At 40.4% G+C, this 17440-nt stretch overlaps 2 non-coding genes across 2 annotated transcripts; one reads left to right on the top strand and one right to left on the bottom strand.

Moving 5' to 3' along the window:
* Window positions 1–14016: 14016 nt before the first annotated feature.
* TRNAT-UGU (transfer RNA threonine (anticodon UGU)) lies at window positions 14017–14089 on the bottom strand. Its single transcript has one exon. It is a non-coding gene; the product is annotated as a tRNA-Thr (tRNA).
* A 1371-nt stretch (window positions 14090–15460) lies between these two features.
* TRNAF-GAA (transfer RNA phenylalanine (anticodon GAA)) lies at window positions 15461–15533 on the top strand. The gene has a single exon. It is a non-coding gene; the product is annotated as a tRNA-Phe (tRNA).
* Window positions 15534–17440: the final 1907 nt, after the last annotated feature.

The following is a 17440-nucleotide window of genomic DNA, read 5'->3' as shown; positions in this document are numbered from 1 at the left end:
ATGCATCATTGTGTTGCCCATGCATCTGATCTCATACATCATGCTGCTGCCCATCCTCCATCATGCTCGATGTCATCACAGTTGCATCATTGTTGCTCCTTTACTGAGATCATGCTTGCTATACCTTTGAAGTTGTTACTGTTGCATCTTTTATATAATGACAGTTTCATCATATAAACGCTAGGATCATCAATGTATTACTGCTGGGGATATACGAGCTAGCAGGAGCACAGATCAACACATGTTTATATATTGATATATAAGTTAATACACATACCTTTTTCATCCATCCCAGATGACATCGAGATCATACCTTCATTCATGGCATCCGAGATCTACTCCTTTGATCGAGATCTCAGAGAAGGGTTTACTGTCAACAAGACTGAAGCTTACCATTTGAAGTCTTGTCTATCTGTGATTGAGCATGAGAATGTCCGAGGCAAGTCTCCTCTAACTGCGTATAAAGCCTTGTCTCCATGACTGCGTAGACTATGATTTCCTGATAGCGTAGGAAGGTATCTTCATTACAGCGTATGTACATATATTGCCATTCCCTGTACCTATATGTTGCTACGTTGAATGCCATTGTTGCGTTGTATCTTTGCCTGCGTATGTACATATATTGCCATTGCCTGTACCTATATCTTGCTGCGTTGAATGACATTGTTGCGTTGTATCTTTACTGCCTGCGTATGTACATATATTGCCATTGCCTGTACCTATATCTTGCTGCGTTGAATTATTTTCTCTCTGCCCTGTGTATATATATATATATATTCTTATGTATTGCTAACGATGAGATCAACATATAATGGCATCAATGTACATCAGACTCTGCGTATTAATGTCATCAATGTACAACATACATAAGTCTTTCCTGATTTGTGTATGCCTATACCCAAGATTCACGTGGATTCTGTTTTGACTGCGAGAACAACTGTGATTCTAATGCCTGCGGCTTCACTTCATGTTGCGGCCAACTGTGCTTCACGTGGCTACCAAGACTGCGTCTTCATACTTCATGCTGCGGCCAACTGTGCTTCACGTGGCTACCAAGACTGCGTCTTCATGCCTTAACACATGACTGTGACTTTATACCTTGATAGCGGTTTCATTTGCGTGTGTTGGATTTGGGCATCATCTGCAGCTAGGGCATCATTATTAGACCAACGTACTCTTTTAGTTTCTCTCCTTCTCCAAAGACCCAAGACGTGGAGAGGAGATCACATGAAGAGTGAGTACCTAATGACTTCAAATCATCTTCTATTTATATTAAAAATGTAGAGGTTGAATAGACACGTCGGTTGGGCTTCTAGAGCCTACATATGTGCTGGTCGGCTTGATAATAATTACATAAACAAAATAAATTCATATCTCCATAAATACTTATCGGAATCGGATGATCTTTGGATCAATCCTACACCTCTTGACGAGAGGGATCCAATAAAAATATCAGCTGCCAGAAATAAGCCAACCCACATGGAGTTTGGCCCTAGTTTCCTATTTAACACTCCCTCTCAACTAGGGGGAACTCCATCCACTGATCCATATGTACGACTGTACTATCTCTGCCATTAGTGCCTTGCACTACTCTGCCTAGCTCTGCTGGCTCTACTCAGCTCTGCTGGCTTTGCTCTGCTCTGCTCAGCTCTATTGGCTCGTCTCTGCTCTGCTCAGCGCTGCTGGCTCTGCTAGCTCTGCTCTGCTGGCTCAGCTCTGCTCAGCTCTACTGGCTCTGCTCTGCTCAGCTCAGTTCTGCTAGCTTTGCTCTGGTGGCTCTGCTCTGCTCTGCTCATCTCTGCTGAACTATGAAGAAGAAGAATTGATTGAGAATGAGTCATATCGTTCTCCACTGACCTGAAGTCAGTCTCAAAGTGCATACCACTAGTCCCAGACCAGTCTCAACTGACCCGAAGTCAGCTTCATAATAAGTACCACTCCTACCACTGGTCCTAGACCAGTATCATAGTCTTAGAGAGTGTACCACTGGTCCCAGACCAGTCTCAACCGACCCGAAGTCAGTGTCATAGTATGTACCACTCTCACTGGTCCCAGACCAGTACTGCACTGACACGAAGTCAGTCTCGGAGTATGTACCACTGGTCCCAGACCAGTCTCAGCCGACCCGAAGTTAGCGTCATAGCATGTACAACTCCTACCACTGGTCCCAGACCAGTATCATTGATCCCAGATCAATGGAGGACATCCTAGCGTAGGGAGTATGGTAGATACAACGATGCGTCCATCGGTACTACTATGGTCCCTAACTTCATTTCCCTGCTATTGATTAGATGAGAGGTACTTGCCATGAGTCCCAGACTGCATGGGTAGGATGCCTCGACAGGAGAACTTAATCAATCCTGTCCTCACAGGAGAACACATCAATCCTGCTACAATCGCCATGGAGAACACATCAATCCAGGCTGCCATGGAGAACACATCAATCCAGGCCTCACAGGAGAACACATCAATCCTGCTACAATCGCCATGGAGAACACATCAATCCAGGCCTCACAGGAGAACACATCAATCCTGCTACAATCGCCATGGAGAACACATCAATCCAGGCTGCCATGGAGAACACATCAATCCAGGCCTCACAGGAGAACTAATCATCCTGCTACACAAGAGAGCGAATCATCTTGTCCCACAAGAGAGCGAATCATCTTGTCCCACAAGAGAGCGAATCATCTTGTTTCAGTGCGCACCACCAAGGGAGGGTGAGTCACCCTGTGGTCGTATGTTGCTTCAATAGAACTGCAAGCCCCCCAAAGCTCCTAGAGCTCAATGTATGCAGCATGCAGGACCCTTTTACAAAGGTCTCTCGACGACTCCAAGTCGTTCGGGAAAGTCACAAATTTGATCTTTCCTCAGGGCTCTGTCCTGTACATCATCTCAGTGTGATGGAGCCTCCTTGATCATCGACTTACCATATCCCAGATAAGGCAGTAATTGATGTCTATCTGCTGGAGCAATTGTCAAATATGGGATTCCTCAATAATCGAATCCCATCTCTGGTTGTCACAGAGATTCACAGTGGTATTCATCATGTGTACAAATAGCTCACTGAAGAGCTTCAACAACCAGACTGCCTCACAGAAGGCCATACTATCAGCAATGCATTCTGCCTTGGTGATTCTCAGAGTCACCGACTTCTGCTTCCTGCTCATCCAGGATATCAAGGCAGATTCCAAACAGCACTGAGAAGTGCTCTAGTGATCCTCCATACTTCTTGCCCACTCATTATTCGAATAATCATGTGGTTTCATATTTCCGGCAGTGTATCTCAATTCATGAGAGATTGTGCCCTGAAGATATCTTAGAATATTCTTGGCACCAATCTAGTGAGGCTCGACCAAATATGAGCTCACCATGCTAACTGCAACACAGATGTCCGGACGGAGGTTCTCCAAGAACATCAACGCGAATGAGTTTATGAAACTCAGAGGCATTTCCCAAATCTGGTCCGACATCATTACCATATAACTTCTGAAAGTTAAGATCCTCGAGGCAGTCACAAGCTTGCAGCTTATCTTCTCACATTCAGAATCCAACTCCTTCTGTCTTCTATAAATGAGAGGGTTTGCACCTGTCAGACATAGGTTCCGGTACGAGAGGTTTATCATCCACAACCTTCGAGTGATGGTTTGGATCGGTTTCACTCCTAGTGAATCTCAGCTGCATTAGACAGCTATCAATCCTCTCATACTATGCCCAAGGTGTTTTCCTTCAAGCCATAGAGAGCTTTCTTCCACCTGTATACATGAGATTCCTTGATCATGATTCTCAAACTCCTCGGGTTGTTCCAAACCTGTGGACCTGCTGCATGAGGGGAATGGTCCCCTTATAATATTTTCCTTCGGTACATTTCAGACATGTACCTTCATGCTCCTTTTTGAATTCAGGCATCCTAGTCACCATCTGACTCACAGACCTCCGGTGCTGAGTCAATGGACATGGTCCCCAGTGGACTTCCTGCAACTTGATACAACACTGAACTCAAAAACATCTTTGAAAGATCTATTTTCAAACACGTACCTTTCCATCGATAAGTGCCACCCTGTAACCTTTGACTTCCATTTCCGAGATGGACACCAGGTTCTTCTTGCGATCAGGTACATAAAAGAGATTCTAGGGTTCCTTGCTTTCGTGGAGGAGTCTATCATTTCCTTGATGACCTACATTACCAATCATTCCTTTGATCATTGAAGATGTCCCAGGAATGATTGTTATCTTCATCGAGAGATGTGTCTCTGCCATTCGGACACTCCTTTGCATAACGGCCGAACTTATTTCAACAAGGCATCCGCCTTTCCTTCCACCCTTAGATCCGAACTTCCCAATGAAGTGATTCTAAGATGGACCATCAGAATCTTCCGCTGTGCCATTCTGATAACATTCTCTCTTTTGACTTCACCCTAGGTGAATTATGAGGAACCCATTGATCCTTCTGTCTTGTCCCAACTGTCTTCGGTGATTGCTCTTTCACTCCTGCTTGGGCATTGTCTTCACCTCAACTCTGATACCATGTTAAGATTAGGTATGTTCTATGCTAGAGCAATTTATTTAAATTTTCATAGTTAGCAATCACATCAACATTAAGATAAACTGCAGATAGAACATAAATATAAATCGCAGAAGACAAGCCAAGGCAAGAGGACACAAGATAAGGCGCGAGCTAGGGACAAACCCCACAATGTGTGGGGAAACCCTTTGATCAAATCTTCTTTTATCTTCAAAGTTCAGCAGAGAAAGAGAGAGAGAGAGTACATTTACAACAGAAATCAACACTTTGACTTATCTAGATCTAGCATAGATCATTTCGTATAATGATGAGATCAGTTGAAGACATTCTGCTTCAACTGATTCTCAAAGGTGACGGCTTCACCTATCATAGTGCTGCATTTCGTCCATTTGCCGCACCTTATCATGTAGCACCATGCTGAGAAGAATTAACCAAATTTACCTGATGTAGAGGCAATTAAAAAAGCCGCATAAGTGAATATATAACCTACGGAAAAGTGAGCTAATCCAACTAATCGTGCTTGAACAATGGAAAGGGCTACTGGCTTGTCTCTCCATCAAACTAAATTAGCTAAAGGCGTGCGTTCATGGGCCCATGCAAGAGTTTCGATCAGTTCCTGCCAATATCCACGCCTGGAAATAAGGAACATAAATCCAGTAGCCCAAACAAGATGCCTAAATAAGAACATCCACGCCCAAACAGATAAACTGTTCATACCAAAAGGATTGTATCCATTAATAAGTTGTGAAGAATTTAATCATAGATAATCTCTTGACCATCCCATTAAATAAGTGGAAGACTCATTAAATTGTGCTACATTACCCTGCCATAATGTTATATGCTTCCAATGCCAATAGAAAGTAACCCATCCAATAGTATTCAACATCCAGAAAACTGCTAAATAAAAAGCATCCCAGGCCGAGATATCGCAAGTACCACCCCGTCCCGGACCATTGCAAGGAAAACTATAACCAAAATCTTTTTTATCTGGCATTAACCTAGAACCACGCGCATCCAAAGCACCTTTAACTAGGTTCAATGTAGTTGTATGCAAGCCTAGAGCAATAGCATGATGAACCAAAAAGTCTCCAGGACCAATTGTTGAGAACAATGAATTATTATTATCATTAATAGCATTTAACCAACCGGGTAACCATATGCTCTTACCTGCATCGAACGATGGACCACTTGTTGAAGATAGGAGTATATCGAAACCATATAACGTCTTACCATGAGCAGATTGTATCCACTGAGCAAATATGGGCTCGATCAAGATTTGTTTTTCTGGAGTACCGAAAGCAAGCATAACATCATTATGGACATAAAGTCCCAAGGTATGGAAACCTAGTAATAAACTAACCCAACTAAGATGAGATATTATAGCTTCTTTCTGCTCCAACATTCTCGCCAATACATTATCCTTATTCTGTTCTGGATTATAATCCCTAATGAGGAATATAGCTCCATGAGCAAAGGCTCCTGTCATAATGAACCCGACAATGTATTGATGATGAGTATATAATGCAGCTTGGGTGGTGAATTCTTGTGCTATGAATGCATAAGCGGGTAAAGAATACATGTGTTGAGCTACCAAGGAAGTTATAACCCCCAAAGAAGCTAAAGCAAGACCCAATTGAAAATGAAGAGAATTATTGATTGTGTTATAAAGACCCTTATGTCCGCGTCCTAATAGGCCTCCTGGAGGAACATGTGCCTCCAAAATATCTTCCATACTGTGACCAATCCCAAAGTTGGTTCTATACATATGACCAGCAATTGAAAAAACAAGTGCAATAACTAAATGATGATGAGCCATATCAGTCAGCCATAAACTTTGAGTTTGTGGATGGAATCCTCCGAGAAAAGTTAGAATAACAGTTCCCGCCCATTGGGAGGTACCGAATAAGTGACTACTAGAATCAGGATTTTGAGCATAGAGATTCCACAGACCTGTGAAAAGCGGTTCTAAACCTTCGGGATGCGGTAATACATCCAAAAAATTATCCCATCTGACGTGCACTCCCCTTGATTCAGGAATAGCGACATGAACTAAATGCCCTGTCCAAGCTAGAGAACTGACTCCGAAGAGTCCTGACAAATGATGATTGAGACGAGATTCGACATTTTTGAACCATGAAACAGTTGGTCTCCATTTAGGTTGTAGATGTAACCTACCCGCTATTAAAAAGATGACAGAAAGAAATAGCAAGAAAAGAGCTCTAGCATAAAGATCTTCGTTAGTGCATAAGCCAATGGTATACCACCACTGATAAACACCGGAATAAGCAATATTGACCAGACCGGGAGCACCTCCTCGGGTAAAGGCTTCTATAGCTAGTTGACCAAAATGAGGATCCCAAATTGCATGAGCAATGGGTCTTACATGTAAGGGATCGCGTACCTATGCTTCAAAATTGCCTTGCCAAGCCACATGGAACAAATTACCAGAGGTCCACAGAAAGATTATTGCCAACTGACCAAAGTGTGAAGCAAAAATTTTATGATAAAGGCGTTCTTCGGTAATATCATCATGACTCTCAAAGTCATGTGCGGTCGCAATACCGAACCAAATATGACGAGTAGTTGGGTCCTGGGCCAAGCTTTGGTTGAACTTTGGAAATCTTGATGCCATATACTTTTCAAATCCTCCTAGCCTTTATCCTATTGCAATAATTCTTGCCAGGAAGAACGCCCATGTTGTGACGATTCCACCCAGAAGGTAATGAGCTACTCCTACAGCACGTCCCTGTACAATGCTCAAGGCTCTGGGCTGGATAGCAGGAGCAACCTTCAATTTGTTATGGGCCCAAACAATAGATTCAATGAGTTCTTGCCAATACCCACGACCGCTGAATAAGAACATTAAACTGAAGGCCCAAACAAAATGAGCACCTAAAAATAAAAGACCATATGCAGATAATGAAGAACCATAAGATTGGATCACTTGAGAGGCTTGTGTCCATAGAAAGTCACGAAGCCACCCGTTAATCGTAATGGAACTTTGTGCAAAGTTTCCTCCCGTAATATGAGTTACCACTCCCTGATCACTTATATTACCCCAAACATCGGACTGCATTTTCCAGCTGAAATGGAATATTACTACCGAAATTGCATTGTACATCCAGAATAAACCAAGGAAGACATGATCCCAGGCAGATACTTGACATGTTCCTCCTCTACCAGGTCCATCACAAGGAAAGCGAAAACCCAGATTCGCTTTATCAGGTATTAAACGGGAGCTACGGGCAAAAAGAACACCTTTAAGTAGGATTAAAACAGTCACATGGATAGTAAATGCATGAATGTGATGTACCAAAAAATCCGCGGTTCCTAATGGAATTGGTAACAAAGCCACTTTGGAACCTACTGTCACCAAATCACCACCTCCCCAGGTTAAGCTGGTACTCGCTGTTGCACCAGGAGCTGTTGAACCAGGTGCTGAAGCATGAGTGTTTTGTATCCATTGCGCAAAGATAGGTTGTAATTGTATAGCAGTATCTGAGAACATATCTTGAGGACGTCCTAGAGTGCTCATAGTATCATTATGAATATACAGACCAAAACTATGGAAACCTAAGAATATACATACCCAGTTGAGGTGTGATACAATTGCATCACGATGTCTAAGAACGCGATCTAATAAATTGTTGTATTGAGTAGTCGGGTCATAGTCTCTTACCATAAAAATCGCTGCATGTGCAGCAGCGCCAACTATGATAAACCCACCAATCCACATATGATGTGTGAACAGAGAGAGTTGGGTACCATAATCAGTAGCTAGGTATGGGTAGGGAGGCATTGAATACATGTGGTGAGCTACAACAATAGTTAAAGATCCTAACATAGCTAGGTTAACAGCTAGCTGAGCATGCCACGAGGTAGTTAAGATCTCGTAAAGACCTTTATGGCCCTCCCCCGTAAATGGACTTTTATGAGCTTCTAAAAGGTCCTTGAGATTATGGCCAATGCGCCAATTGGTCTTATACATATGACCGGCTATCAGGAAAAGAACTGCAATAGCCAAATGATGATGCGCAGTATCGGTCAACCACAGACCCCCCGTTACTAGATTTAATCCTCCACGAAAAGTCAAAAAGTGTGAATATTCCGACCAATTCAGGGTTAAAAATGGGGTCAATCCCTTAGCAAAACTGGGATAAAGTTGAGCCAAAAGATCGCGATTGAAAATAAATTCATGAGGAAGTGGTATCTCTTTAGGATCCACTCCAGCGTCTAGAAGTTGGTTAATGGGTAGAGAGACATGTATTTGGTGTCCTGCCCAAGATAGAGATCCAAGTCCTAGTAACCCTGCTAAATGATGGTTCAACATGGATTCTACTTCCTGGAACCAAGCCAATTTTGGGGCAGCTTTGTGATAATGGAACCAACCAGCAAAAAGCATTAACGCTGCAAAGATCAATGCACCAATTGCAGTGCAGTAAAGTTGTAATTCACTGGTTATTCCAGATGCTCGCCAAATCTGGAAGAACCCAGAGGTTATTTGTATCCCTCGAAAACCTCCACCTACATCCCCATTCAATATTTCTTGGCCTACTATTGGCCAAACTATTTGGGCACTGGGTTTGATGTGAGTGGGATCAGCCAACCATGCTTCATAATTGGAGAAACGAGCGCCGTGATAGTACATCCCACTTAGCCAAATAAAGATGATGGCTAGTTGACCAAAATGAGCGCTAAAGACTTTGCGAGAAATATCTTCCAAATTATTAGTATGGCTATCAAAATCGTGAGCATCAGCATGTAAGTTCCAGATCCAAGTGGTAGTATCAGGACCTTTAGCTAGCGTCCTTGAGAAATGACCAGGTTTGGCCCATTTTTCAAAAGATGTTTTTACAGTATCTCTATCCACTACGACCTTTACTTTCTTTACTTCTGGTTCCGGTGAACGAATGGTCATTGAATTCTCCCCTTTTCGGACGGGACTTAAATAATAAGAAACCTGCCAATAGCAATTAGTGAACTTACGAGAGATATATCTCAACTCGTTTCTCCCTTTATTTTCTAGTTTATGACTGGAGCGACTATGATACGGGAGTCAATCTGAGGCAGGTGTTCAATTCTATTATGACATATCTTTGAGGTGCTCAATGGACCGCGGGCTTTTTTCATGCAAAAAAGCCTTTTTTTTGTAATTTTAAAAAGCAACGGTGATTATTACACTACACCGTTTCTAGATGGATAAACAAATATATCTGTATATATGGATATATATTTATTTATCCATCTATTGATACTCCTCCGTATGTCCCATATAAAAGGCCATCCATTATAAATCGTTATTCATGGATCATTAATGAAAAAAATATCCGGATGGATTTTACCCCTATTAAGAAGATCCATCAACAATCCAGAATCAGAAAAGGTATTCTTTTTATATTGTAAATATATTCCTATAAGATGTCGACGAAATAGAATCTAATTTTTGGGAATATTCTTGAAAAATCCCATTGATTTCGAGTCAGATATTCAATAATGAAAACGATTTCCCAATAATAGAAACTCTCATTCTCCAAAGCGTCGTGTAATCTTTAACCAATTTTGTGCTTCGATGTAATTGCCCGGAGCAAGTGCTATAGCTTGTTCCCAATACTCAGTAGCTTGATCGAACCAAGCCTCCGCAGTTTCAGGATCTCCCTGTCGAATGGCCTGTTCTCCTCGATCGGGATAGGTAAACTTGGAAAAGTTTTCTTCCCTCAGAACCGTACTTGAGAGTTTCCTACCTCATACGGCTCAATCCACTATTCTTTAGTCCTCTACCAAAATTTCCAAAGAATTGGAGATGATTCATTGGGAGTTCATATTAACCAAAGGACCAAAAAAAGTCAATGACATGAGTTTCTGATTTAACTTCCAATCAATTCAATGATCAGGTTCTATCTTTTCTCCTACCCTCAAAAAGATGAAGTATATCTCTTTCTATACTTCAGATTGATTGTCCAAATCAAAGTCTTTTTGCAAGGTAACTATCTCAGTTCCGTATAGAATTTTTGGAGAGTACTCTCTGGCTGGAGTACTTCACATCTTTAGGATTTGATGCTACACCGCTGCTCAATAGCTTAGTAGATCAACTCTATTACATAAGTTGATTCCTGATTCTTGTCAATGAGCAGATTTGATCGTATCAGCTCGAACCTTCTTTCAATAATTGATCTTTATGGTGCTTCCATCATCAATTGAATTTATTATCCATGGAATATTTAGGCTCTATCTATTCATATTCGGGCTCCTATGAGAGTTTTTTTCGCTACAGCTGATAAAATACCGTTACTTGGGACGGTGCATATGTAGAAAGCCTTTTCTTTTGTCCTTACTCGTAGTAGTTATTAACTAAGTTATTCTATGGTATAGATAGTCGCACGTAATGACAGATCAAGGCCGTATTATTAAGAGCTTGTGGTAAGGATGGGTTCCGTTCTAATGCTTGGAAATAATATTCCAAAGCCTTCGTATGTTCCCCATTAATTGTATGCACAAGACCTATATTATATAGTATATAACTTCGATCATAAGGATCAGTTTCCAGTCGCATAACTTCATAATAATTTTGTAAAGCTTCCGCATATTCCCCTTCCGATTGAGCTGACATTCGTTACGGTCGTTCATTCCATTGAAATGATCTCCGCTTCAAAACCGTACATGAGATTCCCACCTCATACGGCTCCTCCTTTCTTTACAGTAGGTAATATGGGGAGTAATCCGTGGAATTGAAAAAAAAAAAAAAAAAGATTCTGACCCAATATTATGAATTAACAGGGGCTAGTGTATTTCCAGTGAATCTCTAGCCATCCTTCTTGCAAAGATTCTTTTCCAAATACCAAGGATCTTACTACTAGGAATGGAACCTCTAACAATTTCTTTGTTCTTAACGCCCTGTATTCTCCGGGGATTAATCACTTCAACAATCTCCGATGGTTCCATTATAAGGGTATCCGAAGTACAAACGAGATGGATGTTTGTTGTCCCAACCATTCTCACTACCCTTCAGAAAAGGGTAATGCATATGGGCTATAACGAAGCTTTTGTGTTTTCGATTTCCATACGTAGTGCTTTCTCCCCTCATGCGCGCCTATCAAATAGGTTCAACTATACAAGCAAGGCCTATTGCATAGGTGTAACCTTTCGCTCAGTACTAAAATCCTCAGGAGATGAAAGCATCTAAAGGTGCATTGACCGGGGATACACGACAGAAGGAATTGTTCTATCTCCAGAACTCACCTTCACTGACGCGTAAGTTTTATTTTACCCAATTTTTATTCCCGAATACCTTACCTTTTCTTTCCCCAAAAAAGAAGAACGGAAAAAATATCAAATCACACCATCTCTGTAATAGGTAAATGCTTCTTTCTCCCCCGGAGCCATCGGGATTATTCGCAATAATATATCTGCTACAATTGTGAAGGTCTTATCAATAAAATTGTCATTTCTCTGAGATCTAGGCATAGTCAATTACAGATTTGATAATTTCCTTCATTCCCTTACGCAAATGATTCCATGAACGAAAATTTTTTCTGGTGCACAATACCATAAAATAGATTTCCTTACAATCGTAAATATGTTCTCATTCTATCTATTCCAATCTATTCTTTAAAATTAGAATAGATAGGGAATAAATTGAATAATTGTTCATTAGTAACATGAATAATAATGGAAAAAGGCTCGTATTGAAAGAATAATAGATTGGGTAAACTCGGGAAGTCCAGTTCGATTATGATCCGAACAAAGAAAGAGTTAAACGATCGAGCATTGCATAATGAGGATGAAATGCCTACCCAGCAATTGTGTGCTTTATCCATATAGATAAAAGAATATCGGGAAAATATAGTCATCATGACACAGGATCATTGCCAAAGAATTAGTTCTTATACAATTGATAAGATGATCACTACAGATCTATATATTATCATAATATGGAATGGATCAGTTAATCTGTCTTAAATTCTTGATTAGGCGATCCGAATACGTCGGATTAACCGGGATGATTGAGGATTTCCTAAAATAAGAGGAAGTTGTAAAAAATGTCCTTTCGTCTTTCCGGGGGGGGGGATTGAATCATTACCTTATTTATTATCTATTTATTTCCAAAAGATTGAACTGTTCGTACCCGAACAAAAAGAATTCGTTTCGTAAGGAAGTTGCTATTGACTCATTTTATTAATTAGAACCAAGAGATCTCATAGGAAAGATGGCCGAGCAGTTCAAGGCGTAGCATTGGAACTGCTATGTAGGCTTCTGCTTACCGAGGGTTTGAATCCCTCTCTTTCTGTATCTTCGCCCTACTATCTATTTTCTTCTCATCCATTGTTTTTCCAATCTATTGAATCCCAATAGGACTATTTCCTAATTCCAGGATCAATCTACCTCTATTTGTAATAGAGAAAATAGAACGAACATCGGTTCGTGGTATGGGAAAAGTAAAGACTATTTTAAGAAGCAATAAAAAAAAAGTATCGCGGATAACAAGTAACGTACGTAAGGATTATAAAATGTCTCCTTCGGGGAAGGGAAAAAGAAGGGAGAAGAACATAATTTCCAGATGCCCAGCAACCAACCCACCCCTCTCTTTCATTTCATTCTCGATTCAAGCTTGACGGGAATAATACTCTACGACCAACAATTCATTAATCTTCAAATTGATCCATTTACTATCTATTATTTGATTGATGAATCCTTTATATTGTAAGGAATGAAAAGTCAAATGATTTGGCAATTTATCCCTCTGGAACAGATCTATATTGTTCTTAATGATAGCTCTCAATCTTTGTTGATCTCTTATAGTAATCACATCTTGAGGTTTGCAAGGGTAACTTGGTATATCTACCATATGGTCATTGACCCGGATATGTCCATGATTCACTAATTGTCTAGCTCCGGGAATGGTGGGAGCCATACCCAATCGAAAAAGAATATTATCCAAACGCATTTCAAGTAATTGCAATAGGACCTGACCCGTTGAGCCTTTGGCTCTTCTAGCAATACGAACATATTTCAGCAATTGTCGCTCCGTTAGTCCGTAATGAAAACGCAATTTCTGTTTTTCTTCTAGCCGGATACGATATTGAGATATTTTCCTGGAAGAAGACCGGTTCATAGAATCCTTTCTGTTTTTGGGTCTTTTACTAGTGAGACCTGGTAAAGTTTTCAGACGACGTATTATTTTTAAACGAGGTCCCCGATAACGGGACATAGAAACTCCTTATTCAATTAACAAATAGTGCTAGAAAGAAGAAAGAATAGTATAACCCGTATGAGTACTACTGGAATTCTTTTATATGGAAAACGAAGATCTTTCTCCAATTTGTTATTGATCCTAATAGCTCCAATCATTTCATTCATCCCGTTCCTAGTTGGGAGTAAATGATCATGGCATGACGGACCCGACGAACGATCGTAAGAGTATTCTCCATTCCATCTTGATCCTAACAAAACTTTGTGGATTATGGAAATGAGAGGAATGGAACGGAACGGAAAAGAGCCAGCTATCGGGATCGAACCGATGACCATCGCATTACAAGTGCGATGCTCTAACCTCTGAGCTAAGCAGGCTCGATGGAATATCACTCCCCATTTCATTGGGGTGAGATCCATAGATTCCTTTGGAATCCTAACGATTATAGCGCGAATCAGATTCAATGACGCAATCCAGATTACGATTACAACGGAACATTGTTTGAATGTAGATTCTTTCAAGGGAAAGAAAGGAGAAGTAAGGGTCAATTGATATCGATCGTTTTACTCACTCTTCCAAATCGACTAGGGGAGGATAATAACATTGCATTTCAAATGGATAAATAATATAATGATTCCTAGTCATATTCGATTGGGGTAGAGATAGAGAAGGGGAGAGAAGGGGAGTAGGGGAGTAGGGGAGGATATTTCTCCCACCCAATATTGAGCAAATATCCAATGAATAATGCTGATGGATATTACATAATAGGATTAGATCAAGGTATGATCTTGTTCTTCGAGAAGGGGATATGGCGGAATTGGTAGACGCTACGGACTTGATTGAATTGAGCCTTGGTATGGAAACCTACCAAGTGATAGCTTCCAAATCCAGGGAACCCTGGGATATTTTGAATGGGTAATCCTGAGCCAAATCCGGTTCATGAAGACAATGTTTCTTCTCCTAAGATAGGAAGGGGATAGGTACAGAGACTCAATGGAAGCTATTCTAACGAATGAATCTCATTTGGTCCAATACTGTAGTTATAGAACGATCTATTTACACCTCAAAAATGGAGAGAGATGTTATATAACATCAGACAAAACTGGCGATCAGAACTCGTTCCAAGCATTTTATTCATAAGATAGATGCCAGATTCGAGTTGAAGTACTGATTTGACATTAAGTAATCCAATTATGAACTAATCTACTCTAGATGGAGAATTGAACTATTTTTTGGAATAAATGGTTGGATGAGGATAAAGATAGAGTCCAATTCTACATGTCAATGTAAACAACAATGCAAATTGCAGTAGGAGGAAAATCCGTTGGCTTTATAGACCGTGAGGGTTCAAGTCCCTCTATCCCCACCCAAGTTCGTTCCCGAACGGACTGATCTATCTTCTCCAATTCCATTGGTTCGAATCCATTCTAATTTCTCGATTCTTTTACCTCGCTATTTTCTTTTTTTCATGAAGAGAAGAAATTAGAACATGAATCTTTTCATCCATCTTATGACCAGTTGAGTTGATCTGTTAATAAGCTGATCATATGATCAATTGATTTTGTGATATATGATCTACATAGATTAGATCATTTTGAAATTATTCAATTGCAGTCCATTTTTATCATATTAGTGACTTCCAGATCGAAAATAATAAAGATCATTCTAAAAACTAGTAAAAATACCTTTTTACTTCTTTTTAGTTGACACAAGTTAAAACCCTGTACCAGGATGATCCATAGGGAAGAGCCGGGATAGCTCAGTTGGTAGAGCAGAGGACTGAAAATCCTCGTGCCACCAGTTCAAATCTGGTTCCTGGCAAGATGTAAATATCCATGTCTCCATATCCATCTATCTAAATCTATTCTATCTAGATGTATATCTACATACAGAGACACCCCGATCAAAATAGATAGATGGATCAATCTGTTCTCTCTCTCTTCTTTGCTCATATTTTCCCTCTCTGTCCGTTCCAATTGAATCACGATACTCTGTACATATAAAAAAGTAGGATCGAGAACTCAGAAGTCAAGATTTGACGGTGGGACTGATAATTCGGCAATAGTCGGAATCTATTCATCCTATTCCATCCGAATCGAAATGGGATAGATTATCCCAATGATAGATCTATAATTACAGAGTTGAAGTAGATCCAAACGTTGCAGAGGGTATCTCGAAAGTAGATTCGAATTGAGGTTCATAAGATTGATGTAATAACTTTTGACCATAGTTTCTAGTATGAATACTGGATCCAATATGATGATCCCTATGATTTATAGTGAAATATTTTATTCTTTCCTTGTTGGAGTTCGGGCCTCATATATCCATCGAACTATCTTTTCTTTCACGAAGTTTCGTTATAGCATCTATAATAGCCTCTGGTTCAGGTGGGCAATCTGGCGAATAGACATCCACAGGAATTAACTTATCTACTTTGCGACCGGTACTATAATAATCTGTACCAAACATTTCTCTATGATAGTACATGCTCCAGGGAAACTACATATTTTGGTTCCGGCATTTGAAATATCACTATAGAAGGAGCCTTTTTCATGGTCACAGTCCCCGCTGTTATAATGAGGTAAGCTCGTCTAGGTCCAGATCTTGGTACCAGACCGTAACGATCGGAGTCGAATCGCGAATCTATTAATGAAGCGAATTTGATGAAACCACAATTAATACTGTAAAGGAGCGTTCATAAACTGGAGAGTCTGGCCAATTCGTTCGACAGATCGTTTGGGGTAGTTTAAATATCTGGATTCAAAATTGTTTGATCGAGTAAAGGTAACTTCATAGGATTCATCATTGGCTTTATGTCATTTTGTACTTCCCTCCCCCACTCGGAAATTAAGGACCATTCCAATGTTCCTCTTCGCCACGCATGGACTGAACCAACGATGAAAATAAGCACGAGAATTGAAGCTCCTATAAATGCAGATATACCCTGTATACTAGAACTCATAGCCCATAGAGAAAGGGAGACTGTTCCAACATCAAGAACAACAAGAACTGGAGCGAACATATAATGATCTTAGATCGGATCCAAGTATCTTCCCATTGGTTCGATACTTGATTCGTAACTGGATCTAGATTCTTCATGCTGCATCTTTCCATGGTCTCATCCACCATCAAGTTGCCCATGCTCATGATTACATTTACTATGATGTTTTCCATGCTCCATGCATCATTGTGTTGCCCATGCATCTGATCTCATACATCATGCTGCTGCCCATCCTCCATCATGCTCGATGTCATCATAGTTGCATCATTGTTGCTCCTTTACTGAGATCATGCTTGCTGTACCTTTGAAGTTGTTACTGTTGCATCTTTTATATAATGACAGTTTCATCATATAAACGCTAGGATCATCAATGTATTACTGCTGGGGATATACGAGCTAGCAGGAGCACAGATCAACACATGTTTATATATTGATATATATGTTAATACACATACCTTTTTCATCCATCCCAGATGACATCGAGATCATACCTTCATTCATGGCATCCGAGATCTACTCCTTTGATCGAGATCTCAGAGAAGGGTTTACTGTCAACAAGACTGAAGCTTACCATTTGAAGTCTTGTCTATCTGTGATTGAGCAGGAGAATGTCCGAGGCAAGTCTCCTCTGACTGCGTATAAAGCCTTGTCTCCATGACTGCGTAGAAGATGATTTCCTGATAGCGTAGGAAGGTATCTCTATTACAGCGTATGTACATATATTGCC

Source organism: Pinus tabuliformis, chromosome 6, assembly GCF_031772625.1.
Source record: "Pinus tabuliformis cultivar Carrire ecotype Pingquan chromosome 6, CPIR1, whole genome shotgun sequence".
Lineage (NCBI taxonomy): Eukaryota > Viridiplantae > Streptophyta > Pinopsida > Pinales > Pinaceae > Pinus > Pinus tabuliformis.
This window is presented reverse-complemented; position numbering and strand designations above follow the sequence as displayed.